The sequence below is a fragment of the Trichosurus vulpecula genome, chromosome 1 (assembly GCF_011100635.1).
Source record: "Trichosurus vulpecula isolate mTriVul1 chromosome 1, mTriVul1.pri, whole genome shotgun sequence".
In the NCBI taxonomy this organism is placed as follows: Eukaryota; Metazoa; Chordata; class Mammalia; order Diprotodontia; family Phalangeridae; genus Trichosurus; species Trichosurus vulpecula.
Window position 1 is genome coordinate 318338543 of NC_050573.1, and position 16845 is coordinate 318355387.

Here is a 16845-nt window from a genome sequence, read left to right on the forward strand (position 1 = left end):
CCTTTCTTTGAGATTCCTCTTGCATTGAATAAAGAAAATATTTTTTTTTCTCAGAATCTTTTTCAAGACACATCAACTCTTATTTCATTTGTTAATTACATCCTTACTATATCTTGCCACTTTTTGTATACACTTCCTTTACTCATTCCTGTGTCAGAATTCTAATCATCTTTAAATACACACATATACATACAGGCATAGGCAAAAGGATATGAATAGTTGCAGAGAAGAATTGTAAAATGGCGACATTCATTTTGAAAAATGCACCAAATGACTAATAATAAGATATATGAACATCAAAATACCTCTGTCATTTTTACCCAGCAAATTGTAAAAAATGAAACAAATGGAAATAATCAATGTTATAGAATATGTAGAAAAAACTGCATTGTGAATTAGTCCAATCATTCTGGAAGACAATTTAGAATTATTTTGATAGAGTGATTAAGAAGGTAATTTAGTTTTGCCAAAACCAACTATTTTCTGGCTTAGAATATACCCCAATTAGGTCAATAACAAAACAGAAAGAAACAAATTCCTCATGTTACATATACTCCAAATATACAAATACTTTTTTGGTAATAAATATATTTTTATAATAACAAAGAACCAGAAGCAAGGTTAATGTCTGTGAAACAACTAAAACATATTACGTGAATATGATAGAACCTTATTTGGCTTTGAGAAAGTACAGGTATGGTTATAACATAGAAGTATGGGAAGACCTATGTGAACTAGTGCAAATAAAGTAGGGAGAACCAAGGACATTGTTGTTCAATAGTTTTAGTCACGTCTGACTCTTTGTGCTCCATTCGAGGTTTTCTTGGCAGAGATACTGGAAATATTTGTCATTCTCTTCTCTGGCTCATTTTAGAGATGATAAACAGGATTCAAGGACTTCACCAGGGTCTGACAGCTAGAAAATGTGTGAAGTCATATTTGAACTCTGTTTTTGAACTCCAGGCTGAGTGTTTTATTGGCTGTGCCACCTAACTGACCTGTTGTCCAGTCATTTCAATTGGGTCTAACTTTTTGTGTCACTATATTGGGGTTTTCTTGGCAAAGATATTAGAATGGTTTGCCAACTCCTTCTCCAGCTCATTTTACAGATGAGGAACTGAGGCAAGCAAGCAGGGATAAGCCCAAGGTCAAATAGCTAGTAAGTTTTCGAGGCCAGATTTGAACTCATGAATATGTCTTTCTAATTTGAAGTAGAGTGTTCTATGCAAGGAACCACATAGCTGCCTGTATTGGTAATTAAAGTGGGACTTTTTTTTTACAGTTTTCTCATTTAGAGTACTAAAGTAATCAAGTGCCTTTGATTAATTCTTACTAGATGCAAAGCCCCAGGCTCATACCCTTTTGCTAACTAGGTGTAAAATCCCAGGCCCACACCCTTTTGCTGATTAGGTGTGAAGTCTTCTGGACCTAAGGAAGGTATATAAACTCAGAGGTTAGCATTTTGTTTGAGGTTCTCACTCACTGGAAGAGTGTCATGGGACTTGACTAGAAAAGACTCTGGGCAGCCATTGTTAAGAATCCCCTGGGTTGAAAACCCAGATGTTGGTGCTTCCCTGATAACTATGTACAGAGGTTTTGGACAGAAAGCTAGAAGCCTGTCTACCGTTTTGTGTTATTTGATCTGTTGATATTTTCTATTTGTAATTTCTGTTTGTATTTGCTCTGAAGTTTAGGGTGCTGGTTTTTACCCCTGAAATAAGTGAATGATATGTGTATGTTTGATTAAAGTGAATTTGGTAAACCCTTAAAGTTGCTTTCCTTAGAAAAGCAGATCAAAGAATCTGTGCTGGCAGCTCTTCTGTGTGCTGGTGTTGTTAGTCTTACACAGCCAAAGTAGTGGCATGCCACATTGTTGTTACACTGTCCAAAGAAAATTACTGCAACAATGTAAATTTCAGTAAAACAAACTCAATTGAAATTGAATGCCTTAAAATTACAGTGACAAGTCTTGTCTCTAAAGAAATGTTGTAAAAAAGGTAATTTTTCATTTCTTTAAATTGATGCCAGACTTTAGATTGGAGACATTAAATATCATGTCACATTTCTCTGGGGTGGTTAATTATGTCAATTTTTCCCATTTTTTTCCTCTTTTTCATACAAGGCAGCTCCCTGTGTATGCAGACTGGGAGGGATACATTAAAACATAGTAATTAAACAATAACAGACAATGTCAACTTATTCTTTTAAAAAAGCATGAGATGATTGTTAGTGAGTACATTTTCTTACCTCATCAATCTATTTAAAAAGTTATCTAAATCATTTAAAATCTTTTTTTTTAATTTCCAAAGAGAATTCCTAACTTTTCAAACATTACTTTCTTCATCTCCATATTTTTCTTGGGAACATGCTTGTGCTATAGAATAAGATTTAAAATTGAGTACTATGATTCACTTTTCTTAATCTAAGAATTAAAATTAAGCTTAGAGGCCATCCAGTCTAACTCCAGGTTGAATTAGAATCCGTTCTGCAATATGACTGGAAATGAGGAATATAGCATTGAAAGGAAGACTTCTGTTGAAAGGGAGCTCACTAACTCACAATGGATTCAATTCCAATTCTGTATATGTCCAATTGTTAGAGAAATTTTTGTTACTTTAAGTCTGAGATTTGCCCCTCTTCCATGTCCACTCTTTCCTGCTAGTACTGATTTTTGTGACCAAGAAGGACAAGATGATTCCTTCTTTCCAATGACAGACATGCAAATACTTTTAGACAGCTATCATATCCACTGTTATTCTTCTCTTCCTCAGATAAACAACTCATTTCTTTCAACTCATGCTCATCTGGCACCACCTCAGGACATTCCAACATATTAATTGACTTTGTCTTGAACTCTCCAATTAAATGATTTCTTTTCTAAAATGTGGCATTAGGAACTAAATAGAATACTGTAAAAAATAAATAACCAGGACAAATTAGGAAGTTTATATCCTTTCCCTGCTATTTGTCACCACGTCTCTGTCCAAATTCTAAGGTGCCTACCCATGAATTCTAAGATTTTGTGCCCACATTCTTATAAAGTTTCCAGCATTTCTGATCTACAACCAGTTCCTCATCAGTTATCAAATCCAGTTCCCAAGTAGCACTAGCCTATGCCAATTCCTCTATATTGTGAAAAGCTAAATTTTCCAGAAGGTATATCAAGAATTTCACTGATAATTATTTTTAGAAGTAGATCTGTGAGGTTTGTTTGCTTAGTTGTCTACTTGTCACATTTATGAGCTTAAATTTAGGATAAGAAGCTTATTGGCCATCAATCCTTCTTCCTGGGAAACCTGTAATATTATTTACTACTCAATTTTGTGTCTGTTTATTCCACAAATGAGCCTCCTCTATATATTCCTCAATTTGTTTTCCTTATGGAGTTTATATGCATTATTTAGCATCAGTTACTCCATCACATGACTTATTTTTTAAATAAATATAGACAAATTATTGAACTATACTCATAGTATGTTGAAACCTATGCATTTTAAGGTATAGTTATGTGATTTTATTTATCTTACTGTATTAAAATACTTACATCACATTATTATTCATCTTGTAAGTATTCATGTGTGAAGAAGAAAGAAACCATATTAATAATTTTAACATTTTACTTATTTCATTTGATGATGATGATTATAAAATTGCATGTAACATAATATAAGATATCAGATCAAAAATTTTAAAAGGGATTAAGGAAAAAAAGAAGGACCATATAGAAAGTAGTAGCATTGAAGAGCATAGTATATATGAGCTACAAGAAGCAATTAGTTCAATCCATTTGTCATTGTTCCAAAAAGTGTTTTTACAGTGGTTTGTGCTTCTGACACTTACCAAGGCAACAAGATTTTATCAAGAGCTTAGTATGTTTCAAGAACAATACTAACTGCTTAGGATAAAAACACAAGTCAAAAGAAAGCCATTTCTTGACCACAAGGAGCTTGCATTCTAATGGGGAAAATGCATGAAATGACCTGAAAACTTGCAGGGAGGAACAGGGAACTATTCAGAAGAATGTTATCCAAAGCTTTTATTCATCATTCATTTTCAAAGACGACCAATCATTTCACAAGGTTATGTCTTGATTAGTGCATGAATTGGATTCAAATGAGGCAAAATTGCACAAAGTCATTAGCTTCACTTTTTATTCAAGACTCATTGAAATCCAGTGGCAAGACAAAAGTTTAGATGAATGGCAATGGCCTAGGGTAAGGTGGATGACCTTGTTGTCTCTGATGTCTAACAAAGCTCTAAGTGCTCCACAGTACTTTTTCTTTTTTTTTTTTTAATATATTTTTTAATTAAATTTATTTATTTAACATATTTGGTTTTCAGCATTGATTTTGACAACAGTTTGAATTACAAATTTTCTCCCCATTTCTCTCATCCCCCCCACTCCAAGATGGCATATATTCTGGTTGACCTGTTCCCCAGTCAGCCCTCCCTTCTATCACCCCTCTCCCCTCTCATCCCCTTTTCCCTTCCTTTCTTGTAGGGCAAGATAAATTTCTACGCCCCATTGCCTTTGTATCTTATTTTTTAGTTGCATGCAAAAACTTTTTTTGTTTTTGAACATCTGATTTTAAAACTTTGAGTTCCAAATTATCTCCCCTCTTCCCTTCCCACCCACCCTCCCTAACAAGTCGAGCACTTCAACTTAGGCCACGCATGTATCATTATGTATAACCCTTCCACAATACTCATGTTGTGAAAGGCTAACTACATTTTGCTCCTTCCCAACCCATCCCGCTTTATTGAATTTTCTCCCTTGACCCTGTCCCCTTTCCAAAGTGTTTGTTTTGATTACCTCCACCCCCATCTGTCCTCCCCTCCATCATCACCCCCCTTTTATTTTTTTTTATCTTCCTCCCTCTTCTTTCCTGTGGGGTAAGATACCCAACTGAGTATGTATGGCATTCCCTCCTCAGGCCAAATCTGATGAGAGCAAGGTTCACTCATTCCCCCCTCACCTGCCCTCTCCCCTCCTCCCACAGAACTGCTTCCTCTTGCCAACTTTATGCGAGATAATCCACCCCATTCTATATCTCCCTATCTCCCTCTCTCAGTATGTTGCTCTCTCATCCCTTAATTTCATTTTATTTCTTTTAGATATCTTCCCTTCATCTTCAACTCACCTTGTGTCTGCTCTCTCTCTTTACATATATATATATATATATATATATATATATATATATATATACACACACATATATATATATAAAACATACATATATATATATATATATATATATATATACACGTACATACACATGCATACATACACACATAGATACATGCATACATACACATTCACTTATATATATACATAAATATATATATATATATATATATGTATGTATATATATATATATATATATGCATATTCCCTTCAACTACCTTAATACTGAGGTCACATGAATCATACATGTCATCTTTCCATGTAGGAATGTAAACAAAACAGTTCAACTTTAGTAAGTCCCTTGCAATTTCCATTTCTTGATTACCTTTTCATGCTTCTCTTGATTCTTGTGTTTGAAAGTCAAATTTTCTATTCAGTTCTGGTCTTTTCACTGAGAAAGCTTGAAAGTCCTCTATTTTATTGAAAATCCATATTTTGCCTTGGAACATGATACTCAGTTTTGCTGGGTAGGTGATTCTAGGTTTTAATCCTAGCTCCAATGACCTCCGGAATATTGTATTCCAAGCCCTTCGATCTCTTAATGTAGAAGCTGCCAGATCTTGAGTTATTCTGATTGGGTTTCCACAATACTCAAATTGTTTCTTTCTGGCTGCTTGCAGTATTTTCTCCTTGATCTGGGAGCTCTGGAATTTGGCCACAATATTCCTAGGAGATTTCTTTTTGGGATCTATTTGAGGAGGCGATCGATGGATTCTTTCAATTTCTATTTTGCCCTGTGGCTCTAGAATATCAGGGCAGTTCTCCTTCATAATTTCTTGAAAGATGGTATCTAGGCTCTTTTTTTGATTGTGGCTTTCAGGTAGTCCAATAATTTTTAAATTATCTCTCCTGGATCCATTTTCCAGGTCAGTGGTTTTTCCAAGGAGATGTTTCACATTGTCTTCCATTTTTTCATTCCTTTGGTTCTGTTTTATAATATCCTGATTTCTCATAAAGTCACTAGCTTCCATTTGCTCCAATCTAATTTTTAAAGTAGTATTTTCTTCAGTGGTCTTTTGGACCTCCTTTTCCATTTGGCTAATTCTGCCTTTCAAGGCATTCTTCTCCTCATTGGCTTTTTGGAGCTCTTTTGCCATTTGAGTTAGTCTGTTTTTTAAGGTGTTGTTTTCTTCAGTGTATTTTTCAGTATTTTTTTGGGTCTCCTTTAGCAAGTCATCGACTTGTTTTTCATGGTTTTCTCGCATCCTTCTCATTTCTCTTCCCAATTTTTCCTCTACTTCTCTAACTTGCTTTTCCAACTCCTTTTTGAGCTCTTCCATAGCCTGGGACCAGTTCCTGTTTTTCTTGGAGGTTTCTGTTGTAGGCTCTTTGGCTGTATTAATTTCTTCTGACTGTATATTTTGGTCTTCTTTGTCAGCAAAGAAAGAATGCAGAGTCTGAGACTGAACCTGTGTGTGTTTTCGCTGCCTGGCCATATTCCCAGCCAACTAACTTGACCCTTGAGTTTTTCAGTGGGGTATGACTGCTTGTAGACTAACGAGTTCTATGTTCCACGTTTGGGTGGGAGGTGCCAGCTCTGTCAGACCCACACTGCTCCTTCCCCAAGAACCCCCAGCCCGAACTGGGCTTAGATCTTCGGCAGGCTGTGCACCCCTGCTCTGATCTGCCACTTAATTCCTCCCACCAGGTGGGCCTGGAGCCAGAAGTAACAACAGCTGTAGCTGCCCCACCTCTGCTGCCTCCAGGGCTGGAAGCCGAACCACAAACTCCTTCCACTCCTGCAGCTTTTCCCACTAACCTTCTCCGCAGTCTTTGGTGTTTGTGGGTCGAGGGGTCTGGTAACTGCCGCAGCTCACTGAATCAGGGCGCTAGGGCCCCCTCCGCCCGGCTTCTGGTCTGGATGGTCCACGCCGCTCAGGCTGGGCTCTGCTCCACTCCATTCCCAGCTCCCAGCTCCCAGCTCCGAGCTCCGTGTGGGATAGACCTCACCCAGAGACCATCCAGGCTGTCCTGAGCTGGAGCCCTGCTTCCCTCTGCTGTCTTGTGGGTTCTGCCATTCTAGAATTGGTTCAGAGCCATTTTTTTATAAGTTTTTGGAGGGTCTCCATAGGGAGCTCACACTATTCCCTGCTTACCAGCTGCCATCTTGGCTCCGCCCCTCCTACAGTACTTTTTCAATAGCTTTCATGACTACTAGAACAAATTGTTCTCATTCACTCTGCTTGGGGAAGTCTTCATATGCTTGTGGTAGACACCCCAGATCCAACTTACTGATGGGTTTGAGGTCTCTCAGTTACCTTCATCCTGCTTTAGTCCATATGCCTTGATGGTTTTATCAGAGTGTGGCCACTGGGCATGCTACAATTTCTTGGAGCCACATGTGAAAGTTGGGCAGAAAGTCAGAAACAGATTCAGTAGGGAAATGAACGTTGGTTCTACTAAGTACTTCACCAAAATGCAGTACACAGAAGAAAATAATTCAGCAATGGCTGAAAGGGATTTGTATAGTAGAAAGAATTTCCAGAGATAAAAGGCCACAGGAATAGATAGACATTAAAAAAATGAACATGCCCCAGGTGCAAACAGAAATTGTAGGGTGAGGCAATAGCTAAGGCAGGGTGGAAAGTTATAGAAAGTCTTAAGTTAAACCAAGAGAAGGTATTTTAAAAAAGACAATGCTTTAAGAGAGACCAGTTACATTGATTTTATAATAACCTATCAGCAATATTTTTGGATTTTATGTTGGCCAAGAAGACTTCAAATACTATGAATTCTGTTTTTGCAATTTATTTCAAATAAATGAAGTGAATGTTTTAAGAACACATTTTTAACTCTAAAATGCAAAGAATGAAAGTAGCAAGAGACACCAAACACAATGAATATGTAAATGGTGAATTCAATTAGGCTTCAATTAAAATCCCTATTCATACTTTAAATGCAAATTTATTAGGAAACCAATTGACCTCTCAGCTTCTATTTCCTCATCTTTAAAATGGGAAAAATACAAATATCTACTTCACAGGATTGTTTTGATGATTAAATGTTAACATATGTAGAGTGCTATGCATATCTTAAAGCTTTTAAACATTTCTGTGTTTGTTATTTTATCATTAATTAAAATTATAATAATTTATCATCATCACTGTTTATGATAATTATTATCATATCAAGTAATAACCTAAGTTCAAAGATTAGTATAAAGGATATTATCAAGAAGATATATGTTCTAAAAGGAGTGTCTGAGTGTTGAAATCACACCTAATTATTAAAAAAATAGTTATTATACTACATTGCTACCATCAAGATGTAAATATAAAAAGATATAATCCTCTGTGTTTGAATAAGGCAAAAATATGGAAAAAAATCATCTATGATCAGAAGGCATTATAGTTATTAACAGCAGAAGCAATACATATATCCCTGAAACTAAAGAGTCCTTGAAGTACTTGAATGGAAAAAGTCTTCTCAGAATTTTGTATTAATCAGAATCTAAAAAGTAAATACTTCTAGTTCAATTAAAAAATCCTACCAAATAAAAGTAGTATCTCTTTTAGAGAAAAAATATCAATGTTGATATCTTATGCAGACATTTAAAACTTTTGCTAAGCACCTAAAAGAGACCCACATTAACGGAGTTTAATAGTCATTATGGCCTACCTAGGTTTATTAAGTCTCTTAGTGACCAAAGCAATTACAACAGTTTAGCATTTGGGGGAAAAAAAACTCAGCAACTAATGGCACTTTGCCAGCCTGTGAGCAGTTGTTTAACTGTAACTGACAACAATTCATGAATAGAAAATGAACCAGTCTCATATTGTGGGAGATTTAGTTTGGTAAGGCCAAAATCAGAATGCTGACTAAGATGACTATCTGAAGAAAAGAACAATATTGTATATACATAAGTAACTATTCATGTGACATATCCTATCAATGTGTCTATATTTTAATACAATGCATGGAAGATCCCTTGCTTACCTCAATAAATACCACAATAAAAATCTAGGAACAAAGCCAATATATCGTATGGTCGGCAAGCATTACACAATATAGAAGAAAACACAGAGCAAGTAGTGACAGTGATGGTCACTGAAAAAGCTAGGTAATATTAAGTAACTGAAGCAAAGTAAAATGCTTGGCAAAAAAATGAATCCAAGAAACAATATGCAGGGTTGCACAGCTCGTTGCAAAACATTGATCTGTCAAAGACCTTCTAATGAACATGGTAGCCCTTTAGCAAAAATAATAAATAAAATAGCTTCTTTCACTAGGGATTCTATTTAACTGTAGCTAGATTTGATCTACAGATCACTTTATAGGCAAATATATAACTTATCTTTGCTTATGACCTTATACTTGCTGTACTTGCTGCTTTCCTGGACTCTCAGTTGTAAGTACACAATTGTAATTGCTTAGGAGTCTGAGTGTCAGTATTATAGAAGATTAACATTCCAAATTTGCAGCAATGGTCTTATAAGTCTTGCTTTGTTTATTTTTCTGGGATGAAATGGCCCTTGAACTGTTTCTAACATTCTGCTTATTTCAATTTTATGAGCAGTTTTGAAAAGAAATAATACCAAACTCTATCTTGGTATGGAAACTGGAAACCAAAGGCAATACCAGCTTTTATGAGAATTTCTAAAGCTTAAAATCATAGATTTAATATCTTTTAACATTTATTACACATTATAGATTCACAGGTATGACTATTTCAATTTCTAGCAATAACAAGTCTAATGCTTACTGTATACTACCTAACAGATGGCATACCAGATATGATCATCCTACTGACAAACATTAGATTAAAAAAAAGAAAGAATAATAGTCAATAACTAAAAGAAATCCACACTGGTACATTCTCTCTTCATGCATAAACATTTAATTTCTTTAACTACTGTGCTAAAAATGAGAGTGAACAGCCTTCAAAAATTATTTTAACAAGTTTAGTGTTTATTGAGGCATCTGTGTTGTTATCCAACTGGATTAGTTATACTTCTATCCTCCATGGAATTTTTTAACAGGAAGCATAACATTTAATTTGTCAGTATGAAGACAAATGTTTGCTGTTGGTGTTTTTTTTTTTTTTTTTGCTAAAGTTCATTACTAAAAATATGCACCATTCAATCAGTTAAACTGCAGGGCCAAATAGCTATTGTCAATTTCATAATGCATACTCACTAGAAGCTTAATAAATGGTATTGAAGATAATTATGACTCTTTAGATACTTCATAAGAGAATAATAGTCTTAATGATAGTAAGTAAACATCTTCCTGCCAATATTGTAAGAGAAAAAGACAGAAAGAGGGAAAGAGGGAGAGAAAGAGAGCATGTAAACCATCCCTTCTACTTCATGAATTCAGTGTACTTTGTTTAGAGGTAAAATTGGTTCAAAAAGAGTAGTTTTCTCACTTAATTATTCTTATTTTTGTGTACCTTATGGTCATCATTATAGGGTAGTTCAGGTAAATGTCACTATAATTCAGAGAAAGAATACAGTTTGCAAAGTACACAATAGGGAGTCCTTGAAATTGAAAAGTTTAATCTAAGTAAAGATAAAATATTTGTTGGCTGTTGTATTTTCCACTCTCTTTTGTTCTTCCCTTTGGGGTGATTGATTTGCCATGGTTAAACTTGCTTAAGGAATTATGGTAGACTGTGTAATCTGATCTTTAATTCATATTTCCTCTTCTCAGCTCACTACTTTCAAAAAACAAGTCAAGTTAAAATTGCACCAATCATATGTTGTATCTTTTTTTCACTTTTTTTTCTAGTTTGGTATATAATTTAATAAATTCTCTTTATGAAAGTGGACTGAGTTTTCACAGATGTCCGACCTGTAAATGACTCTCGCACAGGTAATCAGTGATTTCTTGTTTTCTAAATTAGTGTGTGTGTGTGTGTGTGTGTGTGTGTGTGTGTGTGTGGGAGGCAGTTATTTGGTGCTTTTTTCTGCTTAGACTATATAATCTATACTACTAGACATTCTTTAGTTTCTTAATTCTGAAACATGTGGGCCAATGAATTTTTTTAATATCATCGTCATGCCCATCTTCACCATGCTTTCGTCAATTATTGTATGATTTGTTGGAGAGAGGTCCTCTTCAAATTCTTCATAGAATGTCCATTGTCTTTTCCTCCACAACAGAAGTATAAGCTGCAATTATGTTCATGTTCTAATAATCCATAACAGACACATAAAGCTTCATTTATCTTCATGGTGGTCTGTTTGCAAATGATTAGCATGAGCACTACAATATAAGATGACCAAGTTTCCTATAAAATGCTGTGATTTTTTGTTGCATTTGAATTCATGGTAAGTCCAACCCTGCAGGTTCTTTTCTTTTCTTCTCTGAAGAAACCCAGTGAGACATCCTTCAATTTAGTTGCAACTACCTTTTGTCTATTATTTTACTTATATTTAGAGTTTCAACATTTATGTAATTTAATTCCCTTGATAGCAGACCCACAAATTAGTCATTAGAAAAAAAGTAACATTTAGATTGGCAACCACTAAGTGTCTTCAGATAGTCTGCACTAGTGGTTAAAGTGCAGTAGCAGAAGGGGCTGCGCAATACAGGACTGATAGCAATAAATAAGAACAACTTTGAACTTTTTATCTTTCTCATTTGACCCTGTCTCTGTCTCTCTTTATGTCTCTCTATGTGTTTCTCTGTCTGTTTCTGTGTCTTTATTTTTCTGCCTCTCTGCCTTTGTCTTTGTCTGTCTCTCTGTCAATGTATTTGGCTATTTAATGAAAGAGAGGACTTTCAAACATTCCTGATGAAAAGACAAGAGATGAATAGAAAATTATAAGTCCCCAAAACTTTCTCATTATTACTCCACTTAGGAGTATACATAGATGGAGAGTATAGGTATGAATTGGATATGGTGGGTTGATAATTAAAAATAAAAATAAGATAAGAGAAAGTAGAAGGTACTAGGAGAAAGCGAAAGAGAGAGATAGAATGGGGGTAAATCATCTGACATAAAAGAGACACAAAAGAGATTTCACAGTGAAAGGGAAGATGGGGAAGTGGAGAGGTAGCATGTGAAGCTTACTCATAAAAATTGGCTCATAGAAGGAATAACACACATGATCAACTGGGTGCAGAAATCTGTCTTACCTTACAGGAAAGTAGGAGGGTAAAGGATTAAGAAAAGTGGGGAAGACTGGTAGAAAGGAGGGCATTTTGGAGGAAGTAAAAGTCAGAAACAAAACACTTTTGAGAATGGACAGGGTGAAAGAAGAGAGTATAAGTTAAATGGGGAAAAGACGATTGAAGCAAATACATAGTAATAATTACTGTGAAAAGAATTAGAGCAAATATCTCTGATAAAGACCTCATTTCTCAAATATATAGAATACTGAGTCAAATATATAGAAATAAGAGCCATTCCTAAACTGACAAATGGTAAAAAGGATGTGAACAGGTAGTTTTCAGATAAAGTAATCAAAGCTATCTATAGTCATATAAAGATTCTTTAAATCACTATTGAATAGAGAAATGCAAATTAAGATGACTTTGAACTATAACCCAAAAACCATCAAATTCATGAATTTGGCAGAAAATAAAGATAATAAATATTGGAGAAAATATGGGATAATTAAGATAGTAAACTACTGTTGGTGAAGTTGTATACTGATTCAACGAATCTGGAGAGCAATTTCAGAACCATGCCCAAAGGGCTATAAAACCATACATACCCTTTGACCAAGCAATACCAAAAATGTTTATAGCAGCTCTTTTTGTGGTGGCAAAGAATTGGAAATCAAGGTGATGCCCATCAATTGGGAAATGGCCGGACAAATTGTGGTATATGAATGTAATGAAATGCTATAAGAAATGAGGAGTAGACATACTTCACCATAACCTGGAAAGACTTATATGAAGTGATGCTGAGTGAGGGGAGCAGAACCAGCAAATCATTATACATGATTACAGTCACATGATATCTGTAAGGACTAACTTTGATAGACTTGACTCCTCTTGTCAATGCAAAGTTCAAAGACAACTCCAAAAGACAAATGATGGAAAAAGCTATGCACATCCAGAGAAAGAATTACAGAATCCAAATACATGTTGTTGAAAACTATTTGTTCTTTCTTTTTTTCCTTTCTTTGGTGGTTTCAATTCTTCTTTCTAGTGATGCATTCCATTGCTTATAATTCTTCTTTACAATTGGACTATTATGCAAATAAGTTCAATGTGAAGGGATATGTAGAACCTACTTTAGATAACACGCCATTGAGGGGTGGGGGAAGAAGGAAAGAAAATTTAGAACCTAAAATCTTGTGGAACTGAGTGTTGTAAACTAAAAATTAAAAAAAAAACCATAAATTTATAATTTAAAAAAATGATGAGCAGAAAAAGAAACCAAGGGAAAAATGGTTTCCTATAAAAATCTTATACACATATTAACATGCATCTCCCAGCCTTTGTTTGCAATAGTAGAGGCTAATTCAAACAAAATATTTTGCCATAGCCAGGAGAGTTAAAAGGTTTAATTATAGGCAATGTTCTGTAGTTAGCACTGGTAGGTCAAGAGGAGTGAAGTGTTCACTTATGTTTGCTAGAGTTATATATAATCATCCAACTATCACAATATGGTGTTGATGATCCTTATAAAGCTTCACTTTTTCTATGCTATATGTTATATTCACACACAAGATACACCAATCCTTACTCACCCACATATATGTGTGAATCTGTGCATACATATGCATAAATGTACTTATATAAACCCTTTTATTCTTAATATCTTTAATTCTCTTAATATTCTTATCTTAATGTGATTTTAAACATATTTTCCACTTTCATTTGTTTATATTTTATAAAAAGGACTATCTGAACTTTACTGCATTCATTCTGTTTAATGCAAAATGTGAAATTGACAATGAGTCCTGTTAAAAACTGCACAAATATGTTATTATAGAATTATACAAAAAATAAGTAAAACTCAGAAAGTGACATAAAATTAATTTCTAGACAAATTAAAAGAAAGTACCTCTTGTTATTTCTAGATAGTAACACTCACTCTGGAGTCAAATAATCTAATTTTATTCCTTAAATAAAGAAAACCACTTTATTTTTTGCATTTTTATTTTTAATTTTAATTTATTAATTATTTTTTATTTTTCAACATTCATTTCCACAAGATTTTGAGTTATAATTTTTCTCCCAGTCTCTCCCCTCCCTCTCCACCCCAAGATGGCATGAATTCTGATTACCCCTTCCCCCAGGCTTCCCTCATTTCTGTCACCCTACCCCAACTCTCCTATCATCTTCTCCCCTATTTTCTTGTAGGGCAAGATAGATTTCTATACCCCATTGCCTGTTTCCCAGTTGCAGGTAAAAACAATTTTTAACATTTGTTTTTAAAACATAGAGTTCCAAATTTTCTGCCTTTTTCCCTCCCTACCCACCCTCATTGTGAAGGCATGCAATTCAATATACCTCATATGTGTGTAGTTATGCAAAACACTTCCATTATACTCATGTTGTGAAATACTGTATTTCCCTTCCTCTTATGCCACCCCCATTTATTCTGTTCTCTCCTTTGACCCTATCCCTTTTCAAAATGGTTTGCTTCTGACTACCCCCTCCCCTAATTAGACCTTCCTTCTACATTCCTTCCCTCTTTCTCCTTCCCCCCTACTTCCTCTAGGGTTAGATATCCAATTGAGTGTGTATGGAATTTCCTCCTTAAGCCAAATTCAATGAGAAGAAGGTCCACTATTTCTCACCTCTCTCACCCCTTAATTTTATTTTTTAGATATCTTCCCTTCATATTCAATCCACCCTGTTCTTGCTCTCTCTCTCTCTCTCTCTCTCTCTCTCTCTCTCTCTCTCTCTCTCTCTCTCTCTCTCTGTATATATATATATATATATATATATATATATATATATATATGTGTGTGTGTGTGTGTGTGTGTGTGTGTGTGTATGTATATATATATATGTATATAGATATATATATATAGATATATATACACACACATATATATATGTATATAGATATATATATAGATATATATACACACATATATATATATACATACACATATAAACATATGTATATATACACATATGTATATATGTATACACACACACACATACACACACACATTCCCTCCAAATGCCCTAATACTGAGAAAGATCTCATGACTTACTTACAAATATCATCTTTCCACATAGGAATGTAAACAGTTCAACTTTAATAAGTTCCTTATTATTTCTCTTTCCTGTTTACCTTTTCATGCTTCTCTTGATCCTTGTATTTGAAAGTCGAATTTTCTATTCAGCTCTGGTCTTTTCATCAAGAATGCTTGAAAGTCCTCTATTTCATTGAATGTCTATTTTTCTCCCTGAAACATTATACTCATTTTTTCTATCTAGGTGATTCTTGGTTTTAATTCTACCACCTTTGACCTCTGGAATAGCATATTCCAAGCCCTTACATCCCTCAATGTAGAAACTGCTTTATACTGAGTTGTCCTGATTGCATTTCCACAATACTCAAATTGTTTCTTTCTGGCTGCTTGCAATATTTTCTCCTTGACCTGGCAACTCTGGAATTTCGCTACAATATTCTTAGGAGTTTTCCTTTTGGGGTCTCTTTTAGGAGGAAATTGATGGGTTCTTTCAATTTCTATTTTACCCTCTGGTTCCAGAATATAAGGTCATTTTCCTTGATAATTTCTTGAAAGATGTCTAGGCTCTTTTATTGATCGTGGTTTTCAGGTAGTCCAATAATTTTTAAATCATCTCTCCTGGATCTATTTTCCAGGTCAGTTTTTTAAGCAGTATCTAGTTTTTTGTGCCTGGGAAAAGGTAGATATCACAGTACACACCCCTTAGGAGTGGAGTGCCTGCCATTTGTCCAAGGGGCCTCAGCTTTGGATGTACTTAACTCAGAGCCATCATGAGTAAGTTGCTTCTCAGCTTTCATATTTTCAAACTCATCAGCATTGAACTAGGTGAAACCCTATTTCTTTGAGATGTGGATCTACTGGCAGCCAGGGAAGTTGACCTCAGCTCTCCACAAATCTTTAATCACATTTTTTTTTATTCTAGACCTTGGTTCAAATTGACATGATAACTTGGTTAATGTGAACACTGGTTACAGTGCCCTGAGGCTTCCCAAAAGCTCCCCTTATGCCAGTCTGGAGCTTTTCAGTGCCAGCACATGACATATTATTGATGCAGAAAGCATGAAATGGATGTAGCTGCACACAAATATGAAATCTGTCCTTACCACAACTCTTCACCATGTACTTGTTGGCACACAACTGAGCAGCCTTTAAGGCTTCTGATAACAGCTGTTCATATTCACCTGACACCATGTAGCCACACAATGGAAATTCATCCACTCTTGCTTTCTTTCTACAAAGTTAAAACATTCATATGTTGGCATGAGAAACTCCTCTACAGAAATGTGATGTTGGGTATGGCTTATTTTTACATTACATTCAACAGTGGGTGTGATGATAGCCCACAGCACCTGCTGCCAGCAGGCACTGTGTCTGCAAGAATAGAAGGGAAAAAAGGGCTTCTGTAAGGGCCTGGACTGGAGTACAGTGCTAGGCTGAGGCACAGGCCCCGAGGAAGAGACAACACAACCAGCTGCACTCACCTCACCACAGGGAAAGGACAGGTTTGTTGCTTTTTCAGTGAGATATTTCACATTGTCTTCTATTTTT

General features: G+C 35.2%; 1 pseudogene; it reads right to left on the minus strand.

Annotated features, from left to right (window-relative positions):
- Window positions 1–15999: 15999 nt before the first annotated feature.
- LOC118834409 lies at window positions 16000–16602 on the minus strand (annotated as a pseudogene).
- Window positions 16603–16845: the final 243 nt, after the last annotated feature.